Source organism: Globicephala melas, chromosome 2 (genome assembly GCF_963455315.2).
Source record: "Globicephala melas chromosome 2, mGloMel1.2, whole genome shotgun sequence".
Classification (NCBI taxonomy): domain Eukaryota; kingdom Metazoa; phylum Chordata; class Mammalia; order Artiodactyla; family Delphinidae; genus Globicephala; species Globicephala melas.
Genome location: NC_083315.2, coordinates 13,788,417 through 13,802,620, shown reverse-complemented (window position 1 = coordinate 13,802,620; position 14,204 = coordinate 13,788,417).

Below are 14,204 nucleotides of genomic sequence, written 5' to 3'. Positions count from 1 at the left end.
ATGGCATCCAGGGATGATGTGTGGCAGTGAGCAGACTATTGCCAACCAGGGAAGCTCACCCTGTCTGTCCAGAGTTTTGACAGGACCCAAAACACCCACTCTAAATCATGCTGTTGGCCTGGCTCAAAGCCCCCAGGCAAACAAAAACAATCCTATCAGCCTGACATTCCAAGAGCTAAGAGATTACCTCCCAGAAGCCTAAGGCAAAGGCCAGAACATTTTTAGAGCAAAATTAAATTCTTTACTATACAGGCCACTCCTTGGTTTTTTTGCCAAGGCTTTTTTTTACAACAAAACAATGAGTACCTAGCATTCCCATGATAACATGTCCCTGTACAGACCCTTTCCATTCTATTATGAAATTCTTCTGGGCACGGCCCTCCCCCATTAGAATGTTTTTTTGTTTTGTTTGGGTTTTGTTTTTTTTTTTAATTTTTTTGTCACGCAGCATGCGGGATCCAGTTCCCCAACCAGGGATGGAACCTGTGCACCCTGCAGTGGAAGGGCGGAGTCTTAACCACTGGACAGCCAGGGTTAAACCCAGAATGTTTCTTCAACATCACCCAAGACATTTGGGGTATTTCAGGTTTCAAGATTATTTTATATCCCGCAGTCATAGAGGCAGTTTCAATTAAAGTCTGAGAGTAAGCTAGTAATCTCTCAAATGGGAATTTTATGGTCCAAAATCCCAGTGGTCACTGCTGGGTGGTGATCACTGGCTTTTACCATAAGCCTCAGTCTGTGCTTCACACAGGGCTATTGTAGAGAGAATTTGTCTGAGCCAGCACTCAAGCTTCTAACAGGGCATTAATTAAAGTAATAAACTTTTTGTCCACCAGATGTTCTATATTCTTTCAAATTAACAACCTGTGTGGGCTTGGGCAATCTTGTTGGTTTCCACTGAGCATGTCAAATCAACATTGGCTGAAGGGCAGATTTACATGACTTTTGTTTTACAATACTAAAATAGGAGACATGTTCCTCAGCCAGACACAATATTTATCCCCATAGTACATTCAGGTAAAGGAGACACAAACATTCCAATTTTCTGGAAGCTGTTCAGTCATTCCAGCTTTCATCCAAATTTTTACCTTGATCCTATCAACCACTGCGTTCCTACATCCTCCCAATCTCAGTGTAGCCCTGTTAGGACTTTACCGACAGATTTTGGAATCACAGTGCATTGGGCTCCTGTGTCCAGGAATCCTAGGAAAGTCTCTTCTCCACCCTCTGACCATTCTACCCACTCACGTGCACATGACTGTGAGTCTTCAGACAGGGGTCAGACCAAGAGACCCAGGCCCCCCTGTCAATCCTTATCTTGATTATCAACGTGGGGGTTTGGAGATCAGATTTCTGTTTATCATCTTTGTCTCCTGGCTTTTTAAATTTCTCAAAACTAGGATATATAGAGCAGACTTGTTTAGAACCCTTCAGAGTTGGGAGACCTTCAGGGATTCGTGTCAACCCACCCAAGTTCCAAGAGTGCTGCAGTAAGACCTTTGTTTTGACCATATCAATTCCACTTTATTCATCCCATTTCTTTTTGTTGTTGTTGTTAATTTATTTATTTTTGGCGGTGTTGGGTCTTCATTGCTGTGCATGGGCTTTCTCTAGTTGTGGCGAGAAGGGGCTACTCTTTGTTGCGGTACACAGGCTTTTCTCGTTGCGGTGACTTCTCTTGTTGTGGAGCACGGGCTCTAGGCACATGGGCTTCAGTACTTGTGGCACACGGGCTCAGTAGTTGTGGCTCGCAGGCTCTAGAGTGCAGGCTCAGTAGTTGTGGCACATGCGCTTAGCTGCTCCATGGCATGTGTGATCTTCCTGGACCCAGGCTCAAACCCATGTCCCCTGCAATGGCAGGCGGATTCTTAACCACTGGACCACCAGGGAAGTCCCTACTCATCCCATTTCTTAATCACCATTTAAAGAGTTCTATCCTGCTGGGGTAAGTTTTTTTTTAAAATATTTATTTATTTGGCTGTGCCAGGTCTTAGTGGTGGCATGCAGGAACTTTATGCTGCGTGCAGGATCTTTAGTTGTGGCATGTAAACTCTTAGTTGCAGCATGCGTGTGGGCTCTAGTTCCCTGCCCAAAGATTGAACCCGGGCCCCCTGCACTGGGAGTGGGGAGTCTTAGCTACGGGACCACCAGGGAAGTCCCCTGGGATGAGTTCTTTAACTCTCCCTTCTCTCTTTCCCCATTCTCTTATGTATCACTCTAACCTTCTTCACTATCTGTTATTTCAACATAACTTTTCGCTTTGGTAATGACCCGGAGGCTAGCAGCTGTAGCTCAGAGTCCAAGCTTGGTCCCGTGTCAGGATCTGCCCTAACATTCTCCTTTAACTTCATTTTAGCTGTTTCAGAGAATAATAACCAAGGGATTGTATAGTTAGCTTGTTTCTTGTTATTTTGCATTTCTATATGCAACCAGTGAGCCAGCTCCTTGGAGTTGGATTCATCATTTCTAAATTCCATTGTTAACTTTTACCTCCAGTAACTGATGGCAGTAGAATTGCAGTTCCATACCATGGATGACCCTGTAGCCATCCAGGAATCAAAGGTTCATCATCCCACACCCTCTCATTCTTCCTCGTCCCAAACCATAGCTTTCAGTTCTGTGAGTCCTTTTAGTGAGTTATCAGACCTAAGGGTGGTCTCATGAACCCTTGAATTTTTGCAGTTGGTATCAGAAGTGAGGGTGGTCTTGTGTACTATTCCCTCTAACTTCACAGACACCAAAGCAACAAACAGAAAATAGCAACTTGGGGGCTTCCCTGGTGGCGCAGTGGTTGAGAGTTCCGCCTGCCGATGCAGGGGACACGGGTTCGTGCCCCGGTCCGGGAAGATCCCACATGCCACGGAGCAGCTAGGCCCGTGAGCCATGGCCGCTGAGCTTGTGCGTCCAGAGCCTGTGCTCCGCAACGGGAGAGGCCACAACAGTGAGAGGCCTGTGTACCACAAAAAAAAAAAAAGAAAATAGCAACTTGGAGGAAAAAGAAACTATGTAGGAAGAAAGTGTTAAAAAACAAAACAAATAAAAATCCTCAGATAAGATATTGTAGCACAAAACAAGAATAGAATATTCTAAAAAGATGAAATATCAGGAAAAAGTTTTTAGAAGTTATAAATACGTTATCAGAAACTAAAAATTCAATGGAAGAGTTGAAAACTAACATTGAGGAAATTTCTCAGAAAGATGATCAAAATCTGTAGAAGGGTGATAGAAGAGAAAGAGGTGGATTCCCAAGCAATTATACAATTGTTTGCTAAAGAAATATTTTGTGATACACAAACATTTGCTTGAGCATTTTAAAGGAGAATTTTAAGAGAACAGATGGAACCCACAAGTAGAAAAATGATCAAATGGGGGAGAAAATCCAACAACAGAAGGATTGGCTAAATTGTGAAGCAGTCCATGACCACTGAAAAATATTATGATCATTAAAAATTGACATGAAAATATGTGAAATCGTATTTACTTAAAATTTTAAGTAAAATTTTCAGGTTACAATGTTAAATATGATTATATTGTTATAAAATATATTTTATCTATGGCTATTCACATTGAGTCTTTTTTTTTTTTTTTTTCGGTACACGGGCCTCTCACTGTTGTGGCCTCTCCCTTTGCAGAGCACAGGCTCCGGATGCGCAGGCCCAGCAGCCATGGCTCACGGGCCCAGCCGCTCCACGGCATGTGGGATCTTCCCGGACCGGGGCACGAACCCGCATCCCCTGCATCGGCAGGCGGACTCTCAACCACTGCGCCACCAGGGAAGCCCACATTGAGTTATTTTTTAAAGACAAAGGATAAAGAGGAAAGAATTAGCATCAGTGTTTATCTTCAGATAGTAGGAACGCAAGTGATTTTTTTGTTTGTTTTTCTATATTTTCCAAATTTCCTACGCTAAGCCCCTTACTTTTGTAAATAGGAATAAAAATGTGTTCCTTTAAAAGACATGGTACTTGGAGGAGCTTATTCCTTTCCTCTCTTCAACTGTCATCTGGAGCAAGTGACCCACATTCGGGTTGCCAGTGCCCCTGCCTCACAGCTCTTCTAACCATCTTTCTCACAGGTCCTAACTTCTCAGCCTATCAGCTGTCATCTCATCTCCTTCAACAACTGATTTCCTTCCTTTAATCCCATATATAAACAAGTTAAAGCCCTTTAAAGGGACCCTGACATAGTTCTTCTCAGTTTCACTCAATGCTTCACAAATAATAGGAATGAGGGAATTCCTTGGTGGTCCAGCACTTTCACCGCGGGGGGCCACGGTCCAATCCCTGGTCAGGGAACTAAGCTCCCGCAAGCCATGCAGTACAGGCAAAAAACAACAACAACAAAACAAATAATGGGAACAAAATAAACACTTATTGACTGGCTTCCCTGGTGGCACAGTGGTTGAGAATCTGCCTGCCAGTGCAGGGGACGCGGGTTCGAGCCCTGGTCTGGGAGGATCCCACATGCCACGGAGCGACTGGGCCTGTGAGCCACAACTACTGAGCCCGCGTGTCTGGAGCTTGTGCTCCTCAACAAGAGAGGCTGCGATAGTGAGAGGCCCGTGCACCGCAATGAAGAGTGGCCCCCACTTGCCGCAACTAGAGAGAGCTCTTGCACAGAAACGAAGACCCAACACAGCCAAAAATAAATAAATTAATTAATTTTAAAAAAGCAGGCTTCGCTGGTGGCGCAGTGGTTGAGAGTCCACCTGCCGATGCAGGGGACGCGGGTTCGTGCCCCGGTCCGGGAAGATCCCACATGCCGTGGAGCGGCTGGGCCCGTGAGCCACGGCCACTGAGCCTGCGCGTGCGGAGCCTGTGCTTCGCAACAGGAGAGGCCACAACAGTGAGAGGCCCAAGTACCGCAAAAAAAAATAATAATAAAAATAAATAAAAATTTAAAAAGCAAGTTTTGTTAAATGAATAATGAACCCTGTTTAAAAAAAAAAAAACAAAAAAACACTTACTGAAGAAGTCATTGTTAGAGAAGAGGGAGATGTAGTAGTGGGAGGACTGGAGAGCTGCAGAAAGTCTTCACGGAGGTTGGAAGACCTGAGCTGGGCCTTGAAGAATGGCTAAAATTTGGATGGCTCAAAGGGAGAGCAACCAGGCATGCCAGGAAGAGTGAAGAGCATGGGAGAAGAGATGGACTTGGCTACATAAGCTCAGGAGACATACAGTAAGCTCGCCTGGTTGGAGTGCAAGTTGTGGGTTGGAAAGCAATAGAGTAAGTTTGGAGAGGTCAAGGCTGAATGAAGAAGCGTGAGGGTCAAGCCCAGCCTATATGCTATGGTCCTCAAACTTTGGCAGACTTTTTACACACCTTACTGGACCCGAGTCTCAGAGTTTCTGTCTCAGTAGATCTGGGGTAGGACTTGAGATGTTACAGTTCTAATGTGTTCCTAGGTCATGCTGGTTGCACATTAGAACCACCTAAAAAGCTTTTCAAAAAGCCAAAGCCAGGGCCCTACCCTTTAGAGATCCTAATGTAATCGGCTTGAAGTACCTGAGCCCTGTTGTTTTTTTTAAATAACCCAGGTGATTAAAATATGCAACCAGGGTTTTTAATCTTTCTAATTACTGGCGTAAGCAATAAGGAGCTCTTCGTGGTTTCTGAAGGAGAGGATGTTAACATTTATTAGTTACACAAATAATAAATAATGTCAAAAAATGAGAAATTACAAAGAAAAAATCTAAATTATGTAAAATCCCAGTACAAAGAGCAACTCTTGTTAATGATTTAAATAAAATCACCAGATCTTTCCCATGCAAAATATACGTAAAGATATATATTTACAAAGATGGTATCATATTTACTAATTGCTTTCTTTATTGAACAATACACTGTGAACAACTTCCACAACAGTAAATATAAGTATAAATCATAATTTATGATGGCTGCATGGTACTCTATCAGAAGGATGTCCTGTGGTTTGTTTAACCCATCAGTAGAGCTTGTTTTGAGATTGTGGAAGGCGGGCCATACCATACCAGGTCAGAGACAAAGCCCAGGACCCGGGTTCTACTCTTGGCTTTCCCATTTGCTGAGTGAACTTAGACAAATCAAAATCTATGTATGACGTTGAAAAGTCCTCAACTAGGGTATTATTGGTAAGAAACCCAGTTTGAATAAAGAAACCCTAGGACTTGTTGATGGTTAAATGTGACAGAGAAAAAATATTTTAAATATGTAAATTGATAGTAGACAAGGAAACAACTTTTTTTTTTAAAGAAAAACCCAAGACAGAAATTAACATACTTTCAAAAGCAGAGAGGCTCAAGATAGCCTCTATAAATCATAACCATTCTTTCTTGAAGCACTAGTTGATGTCTTGCCTAATCTATGAAGCCTGCTGTGATTTTTACTCTGTGATTTTCTGTTACACTTATAGTCTAACACATGGCTTAGCCCTTAATCATAGAGTCTTTTATCCTTCCTCAGTTATGTGTCTTGGCACCTCAACTAAGCTATAAACTCCTTGAGTATAGAGATGGCCCCTCCACTACCACACGTAATACTTTCTTTTTGGGCTATGGTGCCTAATGTAGTGCAGGATTCACCATAAGTATCTATTAGGAACATTTGTTGATCTTCAGTTTTGCAATTTAGTAATCTGATCAGCAGACCACTCTAGTTACCAATGCATATTTTCTGTCCCCATAGACAAATCTCTAGGAATCCTTAAATTTACACAAGTATGTCAAAGATAGCCACTTCAATTTAGACAGTCTCTAAATAATCTAGCATTTGAGGTTTTCCCCACCATCCATTAGCTCTAGAAATCTAAGCTCCCCAAAGCCCCCTTTTTTATCCTATTTTACACCAAATGACAGCTGCAGTGACTTCCAGAGTTCAAATCACTACACATATCATACTACCATGGAAATCCGCAGTTCAGCATGTTTGGTGAGCTCATTACACAATAAAACTTGATGTCAGAGATTAAAGTCTGTTTCCCAGTAGATAAAAATTGGTTTGACAATATGCAAACCAACAGTTTGTTCAATATGATATATATGGCAAATTTTGCTTCTGAAGTCAAAACATTTTCATTTTTATTAATATTTGGTTATAAAAGCAACAAATTCACAATTCTGTTTTTTGCCTGAAAATAATACAGAGAGGTAGTGAGTGGTTTTTCTTTCTTACAGTTTATATTAACTAACTTAAAACTCCTAAATATGAAATCTGTCAACTTGCCCAGAGTTTAATAATATTCTCAATATTGGCAATTTTTCCAACATAATTCTTTACAGAAAGGAAAAAGAAATCCAGTTGTAATCTTTTCTTTCTTTCTCTCTTCCTCCCTTCCTTCCTTCCTTCCTTTCTTTCTTCTTTCTCTTCTTTTCAATTAACATTTAGTGCCCACTATGTGCCCCCCCCCGAACCAGGCACTACACAAACAGTAGTGAACATAACATAGTCATAGCTCTGGTCATGGAGACAGATACAAACCAGAGATTGTAAACTGGCAGCTTTCAGATGTATCATGACCCACAAATGAATTTTGTTTGGCCCACACCATGTCTTTTTTCAACTGAATTATTTACCTACATTTTAAGGCCGGGACATTTCCCACAAAAAGTCAGAGTTCTGGGTTATATGAAAAATTGGAAAATCCAGTCTCATTGAGCCCCTTGCTCCCTCAAAAGAACAACTAGCAGATCCAAGCAGGAACTGCCCTGGTTGGATACATGGAGTTCTTCCCAGCCCTCACACAATCTCCCTCAGCACTGTTTGCAAATGCTATGTTAACAGTCACAGAAATAATAAATGCACAGTTACCAATAGCAGCGAATGCTATGAAGGGAAAATACAGAGCTTTATTCTCAAGAGAATGTAAGAGCGGACTAATTTAGATTGAGGGTCAATCGTGATCTCTTTAAGGACATCACATTCTTAACTTTCCTCAGTATTGACACTCACCTCTTATGAAGTATTTATCCAAATAATATTTACCATTTATTGAGAGTCTACTGGTGCCAGGTACCTTATTTAATTCTCACAGAAACAATTTTGCATCATCCCCATTTTGCTAATGAAACACCTATGAAATACATGAGTTTCAAGAAGGTCAAACGATTAGCCCAAGTATATAGAACCAGAAGGGGAAAACCTGAAGTCAGAACCAAATCCTGATTAATTCCAAATTATATGTTCATTCCAGTAAAAAGAGCTGTTTCAAATAAGTCCCATTTCCAATTCCAAAAGTCCATTCTTCTCTGCTCTTCCTAAAACACATGGCCAAGAATTTTCAATATGGAGCACCCTTGATTTTTCCTTACGATGAGACTGGGATTCTTCTCCGATTATTCCTCTACTTATACATGGAGTGGGGCAGAGTCACCATTTGAGACAGCTGGTTCTGCAGCTGAAGTCCAGAATCTCTGGCCAGATCTTGGGACCTGCTGGTGCTTTGGATGATCCTAACTTGAGCCAGGTTTATCAGGCCAGGTGCCTGCTTGCCTACCATGTTGGTGGGGATTTCCTGCCCCCACCAATCAGCTGGAACTTCCCATGTCCATACCCAGAGAGCTTAAATTTTGTTTTCCCCTTATCACTTAACAGGTTGTGTGAACATCTCACCAAATTCCGTTCTGATCTTTTAGGCTTTCCTCTCAAACCTCTGGGTCAGTTTGATGTTGCTGCATCTTTCTTTCTTTCTTTTTTTTTTTTTTTTTGTGGTACGTGGGCCTCTCACTGTTGTGGCCTCTCCCATTGCGGAGCACAGGCTCTGGACGCACAGGCTCAGCGGCCATGGCTCACGGGCCTAGCCGCTCTGCGGCATGTGGGATCTTCCCGGACCAGGGCACGAACCCGTGTCCCCTGCATCGGCAGGCAGACTCTCAACCACTGCTCCACCAGGGAAGCCCACTGCGTCTTTCTTTCTTCTTACTATGAGACATTTTTGACCGTTAAAATTCCTTATCATGCCACCTATTCCAAATTCTCCAACTCATCCAAGATCCCAATTAAATAGTATCAGCAAGTAATTTCCCAAGGCATCGCTGTGTTCCTACCACCTCTATCATTCAATTCAAGTACAATACTCAAAGTAATGACATATGATATTTTGAAAGTAAAAGCAATTAAAAAAGGAAGATATAGTGTTTTCTGTTTTGTTTTGGGGAGTTTTGTTTTGTTTTTATTTGTTTGTTTTTTGGTTCGAGGATACAAGGCAAAAATCTAGGTATTTTAGGTTTTGAAGAAAGTAGAATCTGAGTATTTATGGCATGATCTATACCTTAGCTTCGTAACACTATATTCCTCACCTGCAAGATATTTCTGTCTTTTTAGGCCTTATTTTCCATTAATAAATTTGCTTTTCTAGTCAACTTGACGACTGAGCCAATGTAAGAAATCCTTCCACTTCAACCTCATAGGAATGCTGTATTAATGTTTTATTATGTTAAGATATAAATGAGCTTGAAATCAAGAAGTGAAACTCTTAGGAATGCAGCAAAATTTAGGATGGTAACTAAGTCAAAATGCTCACAGGGGAATCAGTTGAATATAAGCCTTAACAGCTGGAGTTTGTGACATTAACACCTATGTGAGGATGGGAGTAGAGGACTCTAGGTCAAGCCAGGACTCACACAGGGCTGGCCCTTGTGAAATGGAGCCTAGAAAAACTTGGCCCACCCATTTGAGGAAGCAGCAAGGAAACTTGCTGTTACCATGAATAGAAAAACAGTCACTGGAGAGAAATCCGAAACCCAGGGCTTTGCCGTGTGCAGAAATGAGGTTGGAATTCACACTCTTTGCATGATACTGGGACCTCAAGGCTGAAAAATTAACGTATAAACTGGTTTGACACTATGGAACCCACAGGTCCCCAGTCAGGGGGAAAAGCAAAACCATTCTGTAGGAATACTCCAACAACCTAACGCTCAAGAGACTTTCATAGAAAACAGAGCAACCCCTGCTGAAATAACTTCACAGTAAAAATCAGAAACCACACCAGAAAATAAACCACTGAGGAAAAGTCAGCAGACAGGACAAAGGTGATCCTTTATACCCAAGAACTGATTTTAGTAAAACTATTAGGAAGAGAGTTTAAAGTAAGTATGTTAAAAATGTCTGGGGAGATAGTGTAGGGGTAGAAAAATCTCTTCCTCTACCCATAATAGGTTCTCCAGCTGGGGCCCTGTAAATTGGAGGGACAAAAGACAGACTCACAAGAGCAAAGAATACAAATTTATTTACTATAAGATTTACATGACACAGGAGCCTTCATAAGGAAATGGAAATCCAAAGAAGTGGTTAAACCTGAGCCTTTTTATAACTTAAGTTTGCTGAAGAGTGTAACCTTGTAGAAAAATTGATAGGACAAAAGGATACAAGCTAAAGGTAGAAAACTGGGGAAACAGCAAGGCTTGATCTTCAAATCCCTCTCACAGTCCCTCCGTCTTGGGAGATAAGGATGGTCCTTTCCTCTGGGAATGGGGAGGACATCTCTCACATGAGGATCTCAAAACGCGCTTCAGGGGAGATGGAGAGGTCAGAGAATACTTCCTGCATCTTCTGTTCCTCAAATTTCTTCAGCTTAAAATATTCCATATGCCAAGGTGCCATTTTTTTAAGGTAGCATGTTTTGAACACTGTCACTGGGAATCAGTACAAAATGAGGAAATGGGACTCTCTGACCTTTATGTTCCCCTCTTTCAGCACCAACATTACAGTTGCCCGACCCCGCCTTCCACCCGTAGGTTCCACATCCACGGATTCCACCAACCACAGATCAATTTAGAACAAAATCAGTGCAAGGTTGGTGGAATCCGGGATGTGGAACCCAAGGATTTAGAGTGCCAACTGTACTAGGCCATTTTATATAAGGAACGTTCGAATTCAGAGTCTGGTATCTGAGGGAGTCCTGGAACCTATCCCCACCCCGTGAATATGCAGAGCCGGCTCTGTTGGATTCTGTATGCAGTGAGCACCAATCTTAATCTACAGTCTCAGGCAATTTTGAGTCCTCATTCCATTAGTCTGACAAGGAATGTTAACTTTTGCAGATTTCCCATCCCCTTCCCTGTCATGTCAAAATGCCAGGGAACTTTCTACCAAAGCACTAGAAAAGCAAGTCATTCCTCAGATCATTTGATATAGATTTTACAACATTCCATTTGCTCAATAAATACTTGTTGATCTACTGATTTATGAAAAACACCTAGAAAGTGTTTTTATCTGTAGCCCACCACATTCTCAGAATGATCAGAATAACAAAGATATCTATACTAAAGATTTAAAACACAAAGAAAATCAGAATCATGAGAGGGAAATAAAAAGAAAAAATGTTTCTAAGAATTGAGAATAGCCTTTTGTTCTAAGCACCCAAGTAGCCAAGGCAAGGAGGAAATGTGGGAGTCTATAGTTCATGCTATCAGAAAAGAAGAAATAACACTACTCCTTAATGGAAAGAATGTTTTACTTTACTTATCAATTAAGTTGAGTCTCTTGGGAACAAAAATATTTAAATTATGAGAGACTAGCTGCTTAATGGTGTACAGAATGAGATTAAAAAAGATACTGAAGTTAAAACTGTGATAAAGTTCTTCCAGATTCATGAAAAGTAGAAAAACTAATATGGTGTGTTGTTTGTTAAAGCAGTTTTGAGAAGCATAGGAAAAATTTGTATGTGGTAGTTTAGTCATTTTATTCCCACTTACAGCTGTTACAGAAATTGGAGACTTTAAGAACAGGTATATATTTAAGGATGAATAACACTGCCATTTAGTAAATTATTACTGCTATTAATCCAAGTCAATTGAAATTGTTCCTTAAAAGTCTGAGCTAACCTAAGTCATATCAGAAATAATATGGAAGCATTAACAAAATCAAAAGACAGGGGCTTCCCTGGTGGCGCAGTGGTTGAGAGTCCGCCTGCCGATGCAGGGGACACGGGTTCGTGCCCCGGTCTGGGAAGATCCCACATGCCGCGGAGCGGCTGGGCCCGTGAGCCATGGCCGCTGAGCCTGCGCGTCCGGAGCCTGTGCTCCACAACGGGAGAGGCCGCAGCAGGGAGAGGCCCGCGTACCGCAAAAAAAAAAAAAAAAAAATCAAAGGGCAAATTTTGTCAGTAGGTAACATCAAATCAAGCAAGCAATTTTCAAGGCTCAGAAATGTTAGGGACCTAGCATAAACCTAGTTCAAGAGCAAATGATGTAGGGAATTAATGGCTGAACCAGAACTAGCACCATTGAGCCCTGCCAGGCTAACTCCTAAGGATGATGTAGTGTCTTTTGGAAAAAAAAAAAAAAAGGAGAAAAGTATAGAATTGTGTTAAAAACTGCTCTCCCGAAAAATAAATAAATAAAAATTTAAAAAAATTAAAAAAAAAACTGCTCTCCCACGATCACCTTGTAAGAAAAAGGAACTGCCTGCTTACTGAATAAAATATATCTAAGAACACCTGTCACTTCAATGACAAGAAGAACAAAAATAATAATAATTAAATTGTATGCATGTGAATTTTAGAGAAACAAGGTTAACCAGCCTTAATCTTGTTCTCATGTTACCCTGTGGGGCAGGTTTAAACACTAAGCTCTTCCAGAGCCACATAAGCTGCTCAGGGCCCCAGGGTGACTTGACTGCATTGTTACTGTGATGAATAAATAGCACCCTTCTGACCTGAAAGAGTTAATATGATTCCTCTCCCACAAATGTATTACTAGGGAGCTCTCTGGGATATTATTTGGTGCTGGAAGGAAAAAGGCCCATTTTTCCCAAGGTTTTTTTTTCCTCAGAAAGCTCAGCAAAGACCCCTTCTTCTGTCTATGTCCAACCCCCGCTCCTGCCTACCCTACAAACCATATTTTGTAAACCAAATTTTCAAACTGTAAGACTGGTTTTTCTCATGAGGCAAAGGAAAAAAACCTCTGTGATTAATGCTTGAGCTAAAAGCATAGAATGTAAAATGGGAAGATTATTTATGGTTCTTCTCTTCAGGAGCTAATAGAGTCAGACGTTAGCCTAAAAGGTTGGAAATCCTGCGGTGGGATTTTTTTTTTTTTCCAACAGATAAAAGTGGCTTCTAGAAACAGCATAAATACTGTCTGCAGCAAGCCGTAAGCACTAATAATTTTGCTGTAAGTGCTCAGTCAAAGGGAGATGAACATGTTAAATGTTATTTAAAAATGGACAGCATATTATCTTGAAAGCCACAGTGAAATACTAACCTAAGTGGCAAGCATTGCTTTCAGTGCCATGTTTTAAGATGGACGGTGGTTGGAGGGATTTACCAGGCCACGCTTCCATTTAGTCAAATCACACTCAGTAGCTCAAAATGTAATGTGGACTGAATTTTCAATTTCCAGTTATATTTTCCCCAAGGCTGTTTAAATTTCTTTTTTCCTGAACTGCTCATTCTTCTTCAGTTAGTTCTGTTTAAAAGAACTGCTTTGCTAATTACCTAAGGTAGGCAAGTGAGCATGAAACTTGATTTCACTACCTAGGACAGTGTTAAAATTTAATTTGGCAGAGAAGAGTTTTATTTGTTTTAATACGTTATTTCCAGTGAAAAGCACTTTGCATTTTTAAAAATGTATTTAATTTATTTATTTTGGTCTTAGTTGCAGCAGGCGGGCTCCTTAGTTGTGACTCGCCAGCTCCTTTAGTTGCAGCACACGTGCTACTTAGTTATGGCACATGTGCTCCTTAGTTGCGGCTCACAGGCTCCTTAGTTATGACATGCAAACTCTTAATTGTGGCATGCATGTGGAATCTAGTTCTCTGACCAGGGATCAAACCCATGTCCCCTGCATTGGAAGGCAGATTCTTAACCACTGCACCACCAGGGAAGTCCCAAGCTTTTTGCATTTTTGTTCCCTTTTTAAAAATCAGGAACACCAAAAGTTTCCTCTTCTTTAGTGGTGTTCTTTTAAAAAAAAAAAAGGATTTAATGAATTACTGGAGACAAATAAGGAAATGACAGTTTGGAAATTAAAAGGCCTGAGGTGAAATGCTAAGACAAATATATTGCCTCTTTATAATAAAAGAGACTTCCACAAACAGATGTGCTGGTTGTCAGTAAGCCAACGATTGCTTACTGGTCTAATTTTGGGGGTGATTAAAACATTCATAATGCACAGAAACAGCACTGTTACCAATTGATTCCACAGGTGATTTTGGTCAAAGGAGCCAATGAATCACAGCACCCTGGAGGGACAGAGAGCTCCAGAGGCGTCCTACCTCCATGTGAG